The 16,023-nt window shown below is 33.0% G+C and overlaps 1 protein-coding gene and 1 pseudogene across 1 annotated transcript in view; both read left to right on the top strand.

Annotated features, from left to right (window-relative positions):
• Positions 1–16,023, top strand: part of LOC133189210 (receptor-type tyrosine-protein phosphatase kappa-like) — a 160,952-nt gene that overhangs the window by 77,453 nt on the left and 67,476 nt on the right. The gene's annotated exons all lie outside the window — the stretch shown is intronic.
• Positions 1,839–8,773, top strand: LOC133189138 (uncharacterized; annotated as a pseudogene).

Genomic DNA, 16,023 nt, shown 5'->3' with positions numbered 1-16,023 from the left:
TCAAATTGATCATTGTCAGACTTTGTATTCAACAATTACCCCCCCCCCTCCTTTCACATGATACTGTTGTTAATAAGGAATAAAATCATAGAATAACTGAAATATGGTCAATCAAATACCAGTATAATTAATTACGAATTACTAAACTGTTGATCTCTAGATCTGAAGCTCTCAATTTGATTTCATGGAACATATCCTATTTAAAATTATCTTCCTGATCAACCCCCAGCTGATATAAATGACTGTCGCATGTGATAGCTATCTGGTAGACATTAATACTGTATAAATTATTTAACTTTGACATCAACAGATATTGTAAATTAAGGGAAATAAAGTAACATTCTAAATTTTGTATACATTTTGTATGACTCCTAACCTTTTGGTTAGTGGCTATATATATGTGTTAGATATATTCCTAGTTTTTGAGCATCATAACTTGACAACTTATTTTTTCTTCTTTTTTTTTAAAAACTAGTTAAAAATTGGGTTATCAGAGCTGTTGCTCAGTATTGTTGAACTGTACATTAAGATAACATTGAAAACGAAAACTTTAAAGTGCTGATTATGAATAAATAAATTTATTTCTCCTTTAGTTGTCACTCAAGAAATTCTTATTCCAAAGAAATATAAGTGCATGAATTTAGAAATAAATGCAACAGAATTCTCAAGTTAATCATATATACAATATTTGAATTAATGTTGATAAGCATAAAACTGAAAATATACTCTAATTTCTCAATTAATACATTCCATAAACTTTGATGTTCTTAACACTTCTAATTTTGATTGAGTCTTTCTTGTTCTAAACCATTTGTTATCTTCACATTTTAATAATCACAGCTGAGGGCATTAACAAAAGAATTAAATGTACAAATACCAGCATATACCAATGGTCTATCCAGAAATTTAAGGGGGGGGGGTCTAAATATCTTTCATCGGTCCTAGTAGGGGAGTTCAAGTTCTCTTAGTATCCCTGTAGATCAAGGCACATAGAATCAGGGGGGAGGCAGGGAGGACCCCCCCCTTCTTTCAAACATAAGCTTTTTTATACAAACTGAAAGGGTAGTGCCCCCCTTTTTTGTTGCAGCATAGTCTAAGTAAATGTTATCTAGTAATGTATAAAGAAAATTACACAAACGAAATAGGATTTTCGAGTTTAAAGAATTTATTTTTTTTTTCTTGTCAAAGTTTTTCAGGTGATCCATTTTTTTCCCTGGTCCTCCTTTCAAAAACGATACCACACGTGTGCCTGTGATCAGCTTAAAAGGCATAATTCTAGCGCATGGGATATTGAAAAATGCTTTATATATAAAGGGCCAAGCTTTAAAAAAAAATCAACGGTTGAAAGTTTACATTTACTTGCTCTGTTAAAAATCGCGCAATTTCTTGTATGAGTCATGTCGATATAGATCTAGAGCCTTAATTTACATTTTTATAAACTGCAATGAAATAAAAATTACAATAGTTAAGAATACTGGTCCATGAAGTTTAAAAATTCAACTTACAGAACACTTAGAATGAGTCTTGTCCTTCAGTACATCTAATGTTCAATTTCTGGTCAGTTTTTCTTTGTTCTCAAGATTGCGCCAACCGCCCATGCACTAATGAACCAGTAAGCTAATTGTTGCATAGAGATGTATTCGCAATGCAGGGGTCCCGGGTTCGATTCCAGGTGCAACCATATGTTTTTCATTATATATATATTTATGAATTTTCAATGTATATTAACTCATTCCTCCTTTCCATACTACACTGCGAACCAATCAGAGTTGAGGGCGCACATACAAATTCAGATAAGTTTGAATTCGCCCAGAACCTGAGCACAAACAAACTGAATCCAGAACAGCAGAATGATGTCGGAATACGATTATAGCACTCCTGAACCTGACGAAGAAAGTCTTAACTTGCGAATTGAGGAAACGGCCAAGGAAATTAGCGGCATGGAGACTGGGCCGAGTCAGAGTCCAGTCAGAAATTCCCGTCCAAAGAAAAAGAAGCGCAATATTCGTCCGATGTCTCCTGCAAGTGAAGCTGAATCTGAGTCCATTCTGACTAAGGTATTTTTTTTAAATCTATTTAATTTTAATATCATACGTTACATATATTCACTAACAAAACCATCATGTTAGGTTTGTGAAGATCTTTTTTTTTAAAGTTAGGCAAGAAGAACTTACAACTTTACTTAGGCATACCTGAAAAATCTTTGTCATTAGCAAAAAAAAAAAAAAAAAAAAAAAAAAAAAAACAATGAAAATAAATAAGTTACGAGAAAGGGGGGGGTGTCAAAAAAAAATTGTCAAGAAAATTTTATAATAAGGGAGAAATTTGACTACATGCAACAACAAAAAATGGTCAAAAGGATGGCATTTTCATGAAAATTATGTTATTAATTTTGTTTAAAAAAGGGAGGACAGTCCCCCCTTCCCCCAACTATATTACTTGCCTGAAGTTTTCAGAAATTGATATTAATCAAATGTCAATGTACAGATACATATCAGTATATGAATATTGCCATGTTTGAAGTTAAAACTAGTACTTAAAGGCAGAGATTTTTTTACCGGGTGGTAAATTCCAGGTGAGGGAGGGGCTTATTTTGTACAGGTGTGAATGCCTTGAGGGCTAGCAGTCTACCTGTGGTCATTTGTCCCCTAATCCCTATACACAGGAAGTGATTTAATACACAGTAGAGTAACCAAGAAGTCAAACTTTACCTGTGGTGAGATTTTGAGATGATTTTAAATTAGAAATAAAAATTTATAAATAAAGTTTAATCTCAAAATTTTTTTATTAATTTGTTATTGAATGTGTGTCAGAGCATCCCCACCCATTAAAAAAATATCATAATTCAAATTATTTGTTGAGCTTTGAAAAAAAGTTATACCAAATTTTAATATATTTTATCATAAAGAATATCATAGTTATTTCAAATACTAAAGGCGTGTATGAATATATATTATCAAGCTAAAAATTTCATAGAAATACAGCTTCTTTATTGTTTATACCATGTGTGGTAAATATCAAAGGATCACAAGTTAATTTGAAGGTCACCACGAGTGCCAAACAAGGTCTACAGGGTATACACAGGGACTAGTAAGTAAATGCCAGTCAAGTTCTAGCATCCAATGATGTACCTTTATGCACTTGATTGACAGGGGTACACAGACCAGGTATTTTTGAATGCTTAAAATATCTGCCTTTAAGGCCCTAATATGGGAACTAATGGATTGAAAGCCATATTGATAAACAGTATTATTAATAACCTTGGGAAAAAAGTGCAGTTGAGATAGTTGTGTATGTTGTTTTTTATTTATCTAACATGACAACAGTGAGTGAAATACATGTTATTTGAGAGCTCACTTTTATTTTTACAAAACAATTTTTAGAAAGTACCCGTTGTAGAATTTACCCTGCATTTGTAATCTCTGCAAATAATTATATCAAGCTTTCATTAGAAGAAATCATTTGTAAGTGTTTTATGATTATAGTTGCCTGTTAAAGCACATTCTACATAATTTACTTCCTATTTATTGATTATACTCACTCTCTTATTGTTATATCTTATTGTATATATGTTTAGTTATTACTATATATGTAATCTGATGTGTTGTATGACACAAAGAAAAAAAAACTAAAGAACTTAATTGTCAGTGCTTGTTAAAAATGTTACATTTCTTAATAGTTTTATTGTGATTTTTTTAACCTCATATATGAAGCATAATTGGTACAATTGTCTCACTCTGTATTTTATAATCACTGCATAACATAGGAATTTATATATTAAAAAAAAAAGAAAAGAAAGTAGGAATTAAGACTTTATGAATTTAACCTTAGGGTATTTATTAAATTTTATTTTAATTACTTAGAAATCTGCTACACCACCATTACCCCTAAGGCGGACACCCAGAAAGAAGTCATCACTGAATGAGGCACAGAGAATATTAATGGAAAGATCTGATGAAGAAACTGATGACAATCTGACAATGGTCCATTCTCTTTTGTTAAGGAAAAATTATTCATTTTAAAAAAAATCATTGTTCAGTAATAAATACAAAATTAGACTTAATTTTAAAGCAGAGCATGAAATAAATGATGTATTATAAGCAAGAAGATAATTTTTCTTTATTGAGATAAATTTCATTGGTTGCAAGTGGATGTTCTAGCTTCACATATATACATGTTTGTTCGAATTGCACAGAATGTAAGAACAAGCACACCTTTAAGAAGGTCTCCCAGAAAACAAAGAGCAAATAACCCCAGACAATTACAGGAGTCACAGTCAGAGGAAGTGCTAGAAATAGAAGCAGACATTCAAACTGCAAAAGATGACAATCTCTACAGAAAGGTTCGACTTTTCTTTGTATTTTAACATGTATATATCAGTTGGTTTGTATACCAGTCCCGGTATCTTAGTAAATTTATACATGTATGATCATGAACAGCTCTCAAATCATTCCTCCTTTGATCTGTACTTGGTGTCTGCCCATTATTCAGACTTAATATTTAATGGTAAGAAATAAACATGTTAGATGTCAAAATTTGGGTAAAGAGTTAATTTTCATTTTTGTTTGTTAAGCAGAAAAAAGGAGCCTCAAGACCAGAACCCACATTGACACTACCACTGTACATGGACACAAGCAGGTTAACAACTTCAACGAGTAAAACACAAAGTGGTGGTAAGTGATTAACAAAATATTACATGTAGTTATACTGTATTTGTTTTAAAGATTAAGCACCAGGGGCACTTACAAACTTAGAAAAGAAATAAATTTTATTAGATCTGCCTGTTGTCAACTGGGAAGGCTGAAATGAAAATGAAATATTTTACATGCAACTGTTTTTTCTCTGATATCTCTTTGAAAGTTAGGGGTGTTGATTTCTCGATAAAGGTGTGTTGGTTTCTCGATAATTAATACTGAATGTAAATTTCGACAAGTGAAAGTTTAAGTGCCTAATAAGCAAATCAATTTCCCATAGCTGAAATTGTGTCTGACATCAGTTTTATTCTTTGAGTGCGTGATTTTTTTTTTTTTTTTTTTTTTTTTTTGGTTTTGTATTTTCAATTTTTATGCCCCCTTCAAAGAAGGGAGGGCATATTGCTTTGCTGCTATCTGTCAGTCGGTCTGTGTGTTAGTCCACCAACAGTTTCCGTTCATTTCATCGCAGAGGTTGCGCATACTGAAATGAAATTTGGTATACAGATTTATCATAAGTATATCTAGGTCAGGATCTGTTTTGGGTACAGTCGAGCAATTTTGGACAGTTCTGTCCCTTGGACTTAGAAAAATTCCAATTAATTGCAGTATCTGTTCATTTTTCTTCACAGAGGTTGCACATACTGAAATGAAATTTGGTATACAAATTTATCATAAAAATATCTAGGACAAGTTATGTTTGGGTACGATCGAGCAATTTTTGACAGAGTTACTGTAAATGTATTATATTTAGCGTGTACGATATTTAGCGGATATTGATTATTGAGAAAATTAGCATAGATTAGATTTGGCGCATTTCTCAATGGTCTTATTTATGTGTATATGTGCAAGACATTTAGCTTTGTACTTGAATTAGCGGACGTTGATTTCCACCAAATGTGCAAAAAAGAATACACAGCCAAATGTAATGCCTTTACAGTATGTCCTTTGGACTTAGAAAAATTCCATTTAGGGGGAGGGGGGTGCATAAGTGTTTCACAAACATCTCTTGTAAGGATAATGTTCATATTCTTATCAGATTGAAAATGAAAGGATGGGCACTTTGAAATAGTACTTAAAAAGTACTTAATTAATAATGAAATTTATGTATTAAATGCAAAGTGTATTCTACAGTGTTAGCTGTCTGATGATATTTAAATCAAGTGATTATAGATCATCCTTGATAAAGAGCTGATTTAAAAATATATGTACATTTCCTGAGAGGCATTGATAAAAATTGAGCATGCTCATTCTTGCATTAAGAAATATTTTCTGCTTTTATTGTAAAGGTGTGCAAGGACAACTAAGAGAGATCCTTCAAAATGAAAGGGAAATTTTTGCCCACATTGGGACATAAAAGGACTAGCACAGGAATTTGAACGAAAAAGAGAAGAAGCACAAGCACCAATCAGTGTTCCAAACAGAATCAGGGTAAGTCATTTCTAATATATTATTTCTATGCTCACTAAAGAGTTGCAGATATAGGGCTATACATTCATGCCATTAAATTTAAATGTGAATAATAACATTAAAAGTCAGCGCAATACAATGTTGTTTTTTTTTTATGTGTTAAGATTTAAGATTTTTGGGGAGAGGGGGGTTATTGAAATCAGGTTGTCTTTCTCGTGACGGAGACAGGAGTTGAAATATACAGTAGCCTGACGCCCGGGGCAAATCGTTTAAAGACTCGAGCTAGCTAATTTATATATAATAATAGTCCGTGGGACTAGCAGACCAGAAAAAAATTCTTGGCAGTTTACTTTTGTTTTCTATGTTGACTGTTTTTTTTTTTTTTTTTGTTTTTTTTTTTTTTGGACAGAACTCATTAAATTTGTTTCTGTAACTCAAACCCAAATTGTTTTATATTTTCATTTTGCATAAAAAATTATTGGGCTAGTTAGTTTGAGGTTTGGGCTAGTATTTTTTTACTGATCTGTAGTCCCTCGGCTAGTGAGCTTTCCAGGAAAATTTTCAACCCCTGCTGCGAGGTTTCTAAATTATAATGGATCTTCATTTCCATTCCACAATGCAAAGCTATGAATCTTTATACACATGTCAAATTATGAATCTTTGTACACATGTACATGAACTTTCAAGAGAAGAGAATTTGGAACACACCATTTTGATTTCAGATAGAGTATTTTATTTTTTAATTTACATGTCATTTATATGTATGTTTCTTTTGTAGATGGCTGTTAAGGAATACTTTGCCAATGGGGAGGACATGGATTTGAAATGGGACTGCCAGAAGAGGTTAGTTTAGAATTACTTATCACTGAGCAGTAATTTCTTGCCTTAAATTTAAAGTTATGCAGATGAGAAATTACTAGATCTTTTCTTCTCTCTTGTTAAGTTGTTTATGCAGTTTATATATTTTTTTTTTCATAATTACCAACTCTGTTGTCCACATCCGTTATATTTCTAAACTTGACCGAGATTCTCCTTTGTGTCTTTTAAACAATAAAATTGAGTTCTAATTAATATATGCAGTAACAATTTCAATGACTGTCCTTTATTTGTAAAATTATGTTTAAAATATACTGTAGATTCTATGACGAGGAGAATTGTGAAATGGCTGAGTTTATAAAGAAAAGGGTAAAGGGTTTTAGAAGGTAAGGCCATATGTTAAAATAACCTGATTGTCCTATTCCGACTTGGGGTAAAAAAAAAAGTTAGGTAGGGTAAAAATTTTAAAAAAGGAAAAAATAAACAAGCAAAAAAAAACTTTTAAATATGAAATTAAAATTGATGTTGAGGGAATGAGAAGATTTCAGATTGATTTTTTTAAAAATCATTTCATGGAATTTTAAAAAAAAATTGAAGTTGGTCTCATAGATTTACATAGGAATATTTCTTTTATTTATATTATTAGGATATCTTAATACTACAGGTTAGCTTAACCTGCTATGAAATCAGTTTGAACTGATACATGATTTTATGCTCTTTTGCAAAATTGATAAGCTCCTCTGATTGGGGTATTATTCTTAATAAAGACAACACTATAAGATTTTCTTACTTAGCAACTAGCCAACTACCAATATTTGGTAACAAATCTTGTAACCAGTGAGAATTTTTTTTTTAAATCATCTTTATTTATATTTATGCAGCTGCTGTAAAGTGATACTTTACATCCAAAAAGGAGGCTGCTAACAGGAAATCCAAAAACAAGGATACCCTGCACAAGCAGAGACAAGCCACATATGAGAGAAAGAAAGAGGCAAGTATTTTGTAACCCATAGACACTCAGAAACACCATATATAGTAACAGAAATTGGCAAATCCCAATAAAGATCAATGATATTTTTTCCAAAGTAATTTTGATTGGTATACATAGGAGATAAATTAAAGATATCCAGGATATTTCTAAACCATTAGAACTTCCAGAAAATCTGATCATCTATAAATTTGAAAATATATCAGTCTGAAATATATTGACTCTTTGATTTATTAAGAATATTACAATATATCTCTATTTATTTATAACTGTGGAAGTCTATCATCATACATAAACAATAAAAAGGGGTATTTATTAACCTAATTAAATTTAATGTGATTGTCTTCAAGCAGATTTTCTAAAAATTGACCTTTTGCTTATGGAGTTAGAGAGAATGCATAATTTTAGTAGCTAAAGAAGAAAAAGAGGAGCAAACATAATAATATTTTTTAATTCAATTTTTGTGATGGCACACATAGGATTTCTTGAATAAAAATACAAATAAAGTTACTGTTGCATTTTAGATTACAGTATATTTTTTCTTCATTATAGAAAGCAAGACGTCGCCTGCAGGCTATTGAAAAGAAGAACTGGGGTCAAGAGAAGAAGAAAATGGTTACTGAGTTATTGAGGTCCAAGTCGTCACACAACCTTGTGTCAAGCGATGAGGAGGCAGATGGTTTCATTTCCCATCCCTACTCATGGGAGAGTGATGCCTGGAGGACAATCAACGACAACCTGGATAAAAGAATATCTGGAGATGTGTCCATTCAGAAGCAGGAGGCTTCTCCAGAAGAGAACCAGGGGATCAGTGAAGCAGCAGGAAAAGCCGGATATTGAGGAGAAGTTCTCCTGGATATTTAATTAAATTAAAAAAATTAATTAAATTAAAAAATTTAATTAAATTAAAAATGCAACTGTTTAGAACTGTAAATAATTAAGATTTGTCTAACATTATTACAATTGTATATATGTATATTGTATTGAAAATGTATATGTTTTAATGTAGATAACAATTTTCTTAACAAAGTTTATACTTAATAAAAGTATCTGCACACTGATTTTTTTCACTCAGTTTATGGTTTTGCATTTACTTGGTTGAATTACCTTTAAACTAGGAAAAAATATAAACTAAATATTTATTTAAAGATAAAATTTACAGTATGTAAACATTATCTTTACTGCAATTAAAGTCGATATTTAAGGCTATTTTATGATCGAGTAAATTTTGTAAATTCATAATTTACAAAAAGCAAAGATTAACTTTACTACAATTGAAGTTGGTATTTAAGGTATCTTATTATTGAATTTAATAAAATAAACTTCTTATTTAAGAAAAATCAAAGTGACTTAAGTTTTTACTTTACTTTGCAGTAACGTTAATTCAATGTGGGACATTACATGACCTTTAAGGTCAAGTAAAGTTAATGTAAATATGACCTTTACCAACTCTGACGTAAAACAGTAAAGCTGATTAGAGTAAATGTAAATATTAAATTTACAATACCTTTACTTATTTGTAAAGCTATTTTTTCAAGCAGTGTTAACCCCTTTCACAGTGCAGTGGTGACGACCTCACATCAATACAAAGTTTATGTAGGCCTCAGTTGTTTTGGTGTGTGCAAACGCCACTTGACCGCGAGCAATCTAAGGAGAGTTCGCAGTCATACCACACATGGAGGAGCACCCAAACAACTGACAAATAGGCCCCCAGGGACCAATGTTCTTTAAGAATTGTTTAAAGATACACATTCCCTTGTTTTGTCTCGAAGAATTCTAACCCCCCTTGGATATTATTACGAAAGAGCTTGTTTCCTAGCTCGTTGAGATGTATGCCATCTGACAACAAAAATTGCAACATGTTTTTCAACAGATCAGGGTAATTTATGTAACTACCCCCCAACTTAAAAACTGATGAAGCAATTACCCTATTGGCCTTGAGACGGGATCGCTCCATCGCTTTGTTGTCCCCAGAGTACCTCCATTTATTTCGTGGAAGCATCTGTGACCAGACAAGTGTGGCTTGCGGAAAGCGAGCCTTAATAACCTTCAGATGGGATTTGATTTTCTCAATGAGAGTATACAGATCTATTGCCCCGATATCGTTCACCCCACAGTAAATAACCAAAAAATCTGGGGATTCTTCATATTCTGTCAGATAAAAAACTTTCTTTTAAGCTCCATAAACTTCAAACCTGAATATCCTTGCCACCAGATATTCATATTCAATCTATCCAATCCAAGATTTGTTCCCCCCGGTCTGCATACTGATGCCACCATAGCATTCTTAATAATAGATGAGCCCACATCACACGGTAGCTCTAGGAAACTCTACAAATTTATGGCTGCCCCAATAGGAAATGAATGGACCCTATAATGTCCCTGGACCCCAAGAACATGAAGTGATTTTTCAAAACAGATGAGAACTGATACCTAGTAATAGGTAGCCTTGCATCAGTGGACCTACTCATTCTTCTCATACCCTCAAGAACCTTGATATCAAGAAAGTTCATTGTTTCATCAACCAAGTTTTGAATTTTGGATTGAAAACTAATAGATGATAAGTAAGATCTAGCCGTAGCGTAAGAACACTTCTTGAAGCGGTACCACTGTTTGCGAGAAATAGATCTGCAATTTTGTTATCCAAGCTACCAATGTGTTTTGCCCAAAATATAACATTGTTGATCATAAGACTAAGAACCAAATGTCTTATCAATTCCATAACTCTTTTGGATTTGGAAGATTGGGTATTGTCACTAACTAGTGAAAGGTTATCGACATGAAACTGAACTTTTTTTATGTAGCAGCCTAGGTCCCCATACCTTTATTGCTAAAACTACAGGTATGAGGTCAAAAAAAGTCATGTCTAGTGGTACTCCTAACTCCCCAGCTAAGTTACTAAAAGTAGACATTAGAATTTCACATTCTTCACTACCAGACCTACCTGCAAAAAGGAAATCATCTAAATAATGATCTAATGTATTCAGCCCAAACTTGAACTGAGTAAGCCAGTGTAGAACAGTTGCAAATGTTTCCCAAATTTTGCAACTAATGGAACAACCCATAGGAAGGCATTTACCTATATATTACAATCCATCTACAAAGATACCTAACAAGTCAAAATCTCCTGGATTGATAGGAACTAAACGAAAAGCACTTTTAATATCCATTTACCTATCAGGGCCCCTTTCTCAAATTGGCAATCATATCAACTACACCATCAAAAGATGCATACTGTACTGTACATAAATCTGGGTCTATAAAGTCGTTGATCCCATGGAAAGTAGGATAGGATAAATGGGTAATCATTCGCCAACCTCCATCAGATTTAGGGACAATGCCAACTGACGAAATGTGGAGGCTAGAAATTGGAAGTTGATCAAAAGGACCCATGATTCGGCCAAGCTTTATTTCCTTATTTATCTTATCCATCAACTCATCATGGTGTTCAATTGCAGACTTAAGATTTTTTTAAAACACTTGACACCTTGGGCCTGTATAATTTATTTCAAAACCCTTTGAAAAACCATTTTTTATATAATTAGCAGCATATTTGTCTGGGTATGATTGCAAATATTGATTAAGTTTTACAATATCAATAGGGGAATTTCCTAAGGCACAGATATCTTTGTGGTCTTGGGGTTTGGGTTGGGTGTGACATAGGGGTCTAACTTGGGGTTGCCCCTGCAGAGTTCCCCTAGGGTGACTTGTGGACTTACCAACATGATTAGAAAGAAAAGCCAATGCCACTCTCGTATAAAAATGTTAAAAACTCCAAAACATTATTTACAGTTGTTGAAAAGGGATCAAATTCTCGTCCACCACAGAATGTCTCCCACTTACGGAGGTAACATTCATATTGTTTTTTTGTTTTCTTTCTCCATGAAGACAACAAAATGTCTTTAGCTTGCTTCGATAAGTCTTTACTCTGGATTGATCTCATGATAACAGACATATTAGACATATTAGTAAGTTCAACTTTTCCCATATTTTGTGGATCTGTGTTGTCCCTGAAATGCACAACAGAGTTTTCCTCCTGTGAACAAAAATTGGATGTTCTATGAGCATTTTCATCGCAGTAGCATAATATGGCTGCGTTGGCCAATCTGGCATTATTAAAATACCTGTGGCTTTATCTAACACTATTTTCTGTAAAACTGATGGTATCAAACTAAGGGGTGGAAAACACTATAATTTCATACCAGCCCAAGAAATAGAAAAAGCATCAATTGCAAAAGATGCTCTGGTGTCCATGACACAATTTTTTTCTAATTGACAATTATTGAATGTAGCAAACAAATCAATATATGGAATAAAATGCAACTATTCACAAGCTGATTGATAAACTTGTTTATTAAGCATCCATTCATATTCTTGTTTAAAATGTCTACTCTCAAAATCTGCCTTGCAATTCATTTTCCCTGGGATATGAGCAGCCGTCAGCCAAATATTTCTCTCATATGCCCAAGTCCAAATTTTTCTGACCATTTTATCGCACTCTAAAGAACGACTACTTCCTTGTTCTTTTATATGTGCTACGGCAGTTGTATTGTCAATTAAAAGCTTTATGTGCATATTTTTCTTACGCAGCACAGTTAAGGCTGAAGTAAGGAGGCGGGGCCTAATTTATACTGGAAATACTTACTATGACATCACACAAAAATATAAGTTCTTCAAATTACCACAAAATGAAATGATTTGCTATTTTAAACTGTTGAATAGCTTTAAACTACACCAATACTAACTAGTGCATGCATTATTGACGTTGGTTAAATCCCACACAGCAATATATAAACAATTCACTGATCGCAATGCACTTGTCAATGTGACGTCATATCGTAAAATTTGACGCAGTTTGTATGCAGTGAGAGGCGGATCAAGTTATATTTACACAATGAAAAATGTATTTTGTAATTAAATAAAATATAAATTGTAGATATATAAGAGGTCATTAACTTGGATGCGATGTCTATTTTATGATTTTATTCATATGCTTCCCGTACATTCCCTAGACAAGCGATACTGTCGTATATTTGTATGTAGATGCATTTAAGGGTAATAGAAGGGTCGTTATAAATCGATATATTGCAAGGGCATACCCTCAATGAACTATGACTAGCTTTTACACATAAACTCAAAAAGTATAAAGATATTTGAAAAGTGCTGCGAACTTGTTGAAATCTTGCAAATGAATTAATTATATCTATATTTAATGTACTTGACCAGCAAAATATTCAACATGCGGTCTAACAAAAGTGATTTTAGCATTTAGATAGTAGAATCTATATAGGTTCGCAGCACTTTTCACAAACTACAAAGAGTATTGAAAATAATGGTAAATTAAACTTAGATTTTTAACTTGGTTATGCCCTTGCAATATTAGAATTTATAGATGACCTCAATACTTCAGGTATATTTGCTAAATTCACGTGACTGCCACATCACGTGACAAGTCTAAATAAGGTCTAATCGTCCTCAACATGTAGTTTTCAACCACATTGCATTTGTCCGATAATAGTAAAGTCCTAAAAAGAAACCCGCATCCTTGTAAACAATGTATTTTCTATCTAAAAAAATCGCCCATATTTCCATTCGGCACCTTAACTGTACTGCGTATCATTACATATTGATTGCAATGAAAAATACACAGCTTGAAGTTCTTAAACATTTATATGATAATTTCTTTCTGAATCTTTCCATCTGCCACCTGTTGATATGCTAAGTGATTGACAATTACAACCCCAACCTTGCAAACTTGCATCTGTTTCAATTATCAAATCTGATTGACCTCGAGTGATTAGGGCTTTAGAACCCACAATGTTTCGTTTCCACCACTGTAAGTCATTAATTGCTAGATTTGATAAAAAGAACTTCAGCCTCAAATTGACACCTTGACATCTTTAAAGCCAAACTTTTCTCATTTTCTAACTGACGATAAAACAACTGCCCATGTGGTACAGCTGGAAAACTTGCCACCAAGTTTCCTATAACAGTGCTAAGATTTCTAATTGAATTTCTATTTGATTTAAGATATTCATCACAAATTGTAACCACTTTAAATGCCTTTCTGTCTGTAATTGCAATTGTCATTTCTACTGAGTTCAGAAGGAAACCTAGATATTCTATTTCTTGGCTTGGCTGAAAAACAGATTTTTCAGGGCTAATGACAAATCTGCAATTAAAAGAATGCATGTTTGCTGTAGCAACTGCATTTTCTTTACATGCTTGTACATTGTCACCTTGCAAATAAATGTCATCAATATAAATTACAGATTGATGACCATTTTGTCTAAGTCTTGAAAAAACTGGTTTCAGTACGTTTAAATAACCGGGGGCTCATACATTAGCCCATAGGACATGTTCTATACATGTAAAGCTTAGAATTCCAATAAAATTTAAGATATTTCTGATAAACATTTGCAACAGGTATGCATTAATATGTATCTTTTAGATCAATAGAAGCCATATAACAATTTGGTGTCATCATCCTCAAAACTAACACCAGTGAATCCATTATAAAATGGCGATACTGAATTAATTCAAATGTTTCAAGTTGCATATCAACCTATATTTGCCATCTTTTTTGGGTCTTAAAAATATAGAAGACATAAACTGGTCTTTCTCCAGTTCACTCTCTACAATTACTTTTTTATCAAGTAACTTTTGTATTTCTTCATCAATTGCTTTTCTCTCTATCATATTAAAATTGCATTGATGAATTGCATTAATATACTGAATTGGTTTACTAATAAATTCAAGTTCAATACCCTTCACAATGCTCAATATTTCTGGATCTGAAGTGAGCTCAGTCCATTGATCTAAAAAAAAATGCACGATTCTGCCACCTTCAAATTGTAATATGTCTTTTTTAGCATTCAAAATAGTTTTTTTTTTTCTATAGAATTTGCATATTCGTCAGATGTAGTAGATTGAAGTTTTACCTCAGTCAGGGTTTCTGTTACTGATCTTTTTTTAATCTTTTCTGCTGGCTTTGGTTCTTCTTTTTCCAAGAAAAATCGTTCTTGTTTTTCTGACTGAACCCAAATCTTTTCCGTTTTTTGAATAATCCCTTCCAACATTGCCTACTTGACGTGCCTCCTTCAAAGACTTAGGAAGATCATCCCCGAAAAGCAAAGATGTAACTGGGATATTGTAGTCACATAATGCAGCATAATCACTTTTTAGCACTGGTCTTAATAAATCTCTACGCTGTATAGACATTGTGGTATTTGCATGGAATAATGAGTAAATCGCATCAAGACAATTTCTTATTTCTGCATCATGCTTCTGGCCATCCAAATTCAAGAACTTGTTTGCTACACTAACTATTGCACAAGTTGACTTTGTGATCAAACTCTGAACATTCATCAATCTTAAGTCACGCTTTTTAGTGAAAGCTGGTTTGTGCATTTGACGCCAAATTTCTTTGTTTACTTTGGGAACAATAACTGTGATACTCTTTTTTTTTCTTAACAGCATCAATAGAATGCTGTTTAAAAAATGCTTTGTTAGTAATATTGGCCAATTTTTCAGAAATTGCTGAACCAACATCATCATCATCCTCTAAGAGAGCGCCCATTTCTCCTAACACTGAACCACTCTGCTGATCATCAAGTAGATCAGTTTTGGCTCCGATATTTCCGGATTCCAAGAAACTCTTTATATCATCAGTATCATCATACTCAGAGTCATCTGCCTCCCCCTCCTCCATTAAATCAGCAGAACACTTGCTCGAAGTGGAAGGCAGGTCAGTAACCATAGGTTTGGGGCCTGCTGCTGGTAATGCAGAAAAAGCATCCCCCATTTTATTGATGCAAGTAGCAACTGTGTCCATAGTGCTTTGAATTTTAGTCAAAGCATTAAAAAATTGCTTTGAGTCTGATGTTAACTCATCATCAAACGACCCCAGTAAGGCATCTTCTTCACGGCCAGTAGCCATGATATATAATAAAACAATTAATCCAAAAACTAACAAAAATCCTTTGTTCACCAATTAACCGCGGGAAAATCACTGCTGATTATATTAACACGTCCACACTGAAGCCAAGATAAAAGTGCACTGAGGCCAGATAGGCTTGTGCTATTTCATGTGGTTCCGTAATGAACTGGACAGTTATG

The sequence above is a fragment of the Saccostrea echinata genome, unplaced genomic scaffold (assembly GCF_033153115.1).
Source record: "Saccostrea echinata isolate AGI-Se365-2 ecotype Australia unplaced genomic scaffold, CSIRO_AGI_Sech_v1 ptg000017l, whole genome shotgun sequence".
Classification (NCBI taxonomy): domain Eukaryota; kingdom Metazoa; phylum Mollusca; class Bivalvia; order Ostreida; family Ostreidae; genus Saccostrea; species Saccostrea echinata.
This window is presented reverse-complemented; position numbering and strand designations above follow the sequence as displayed.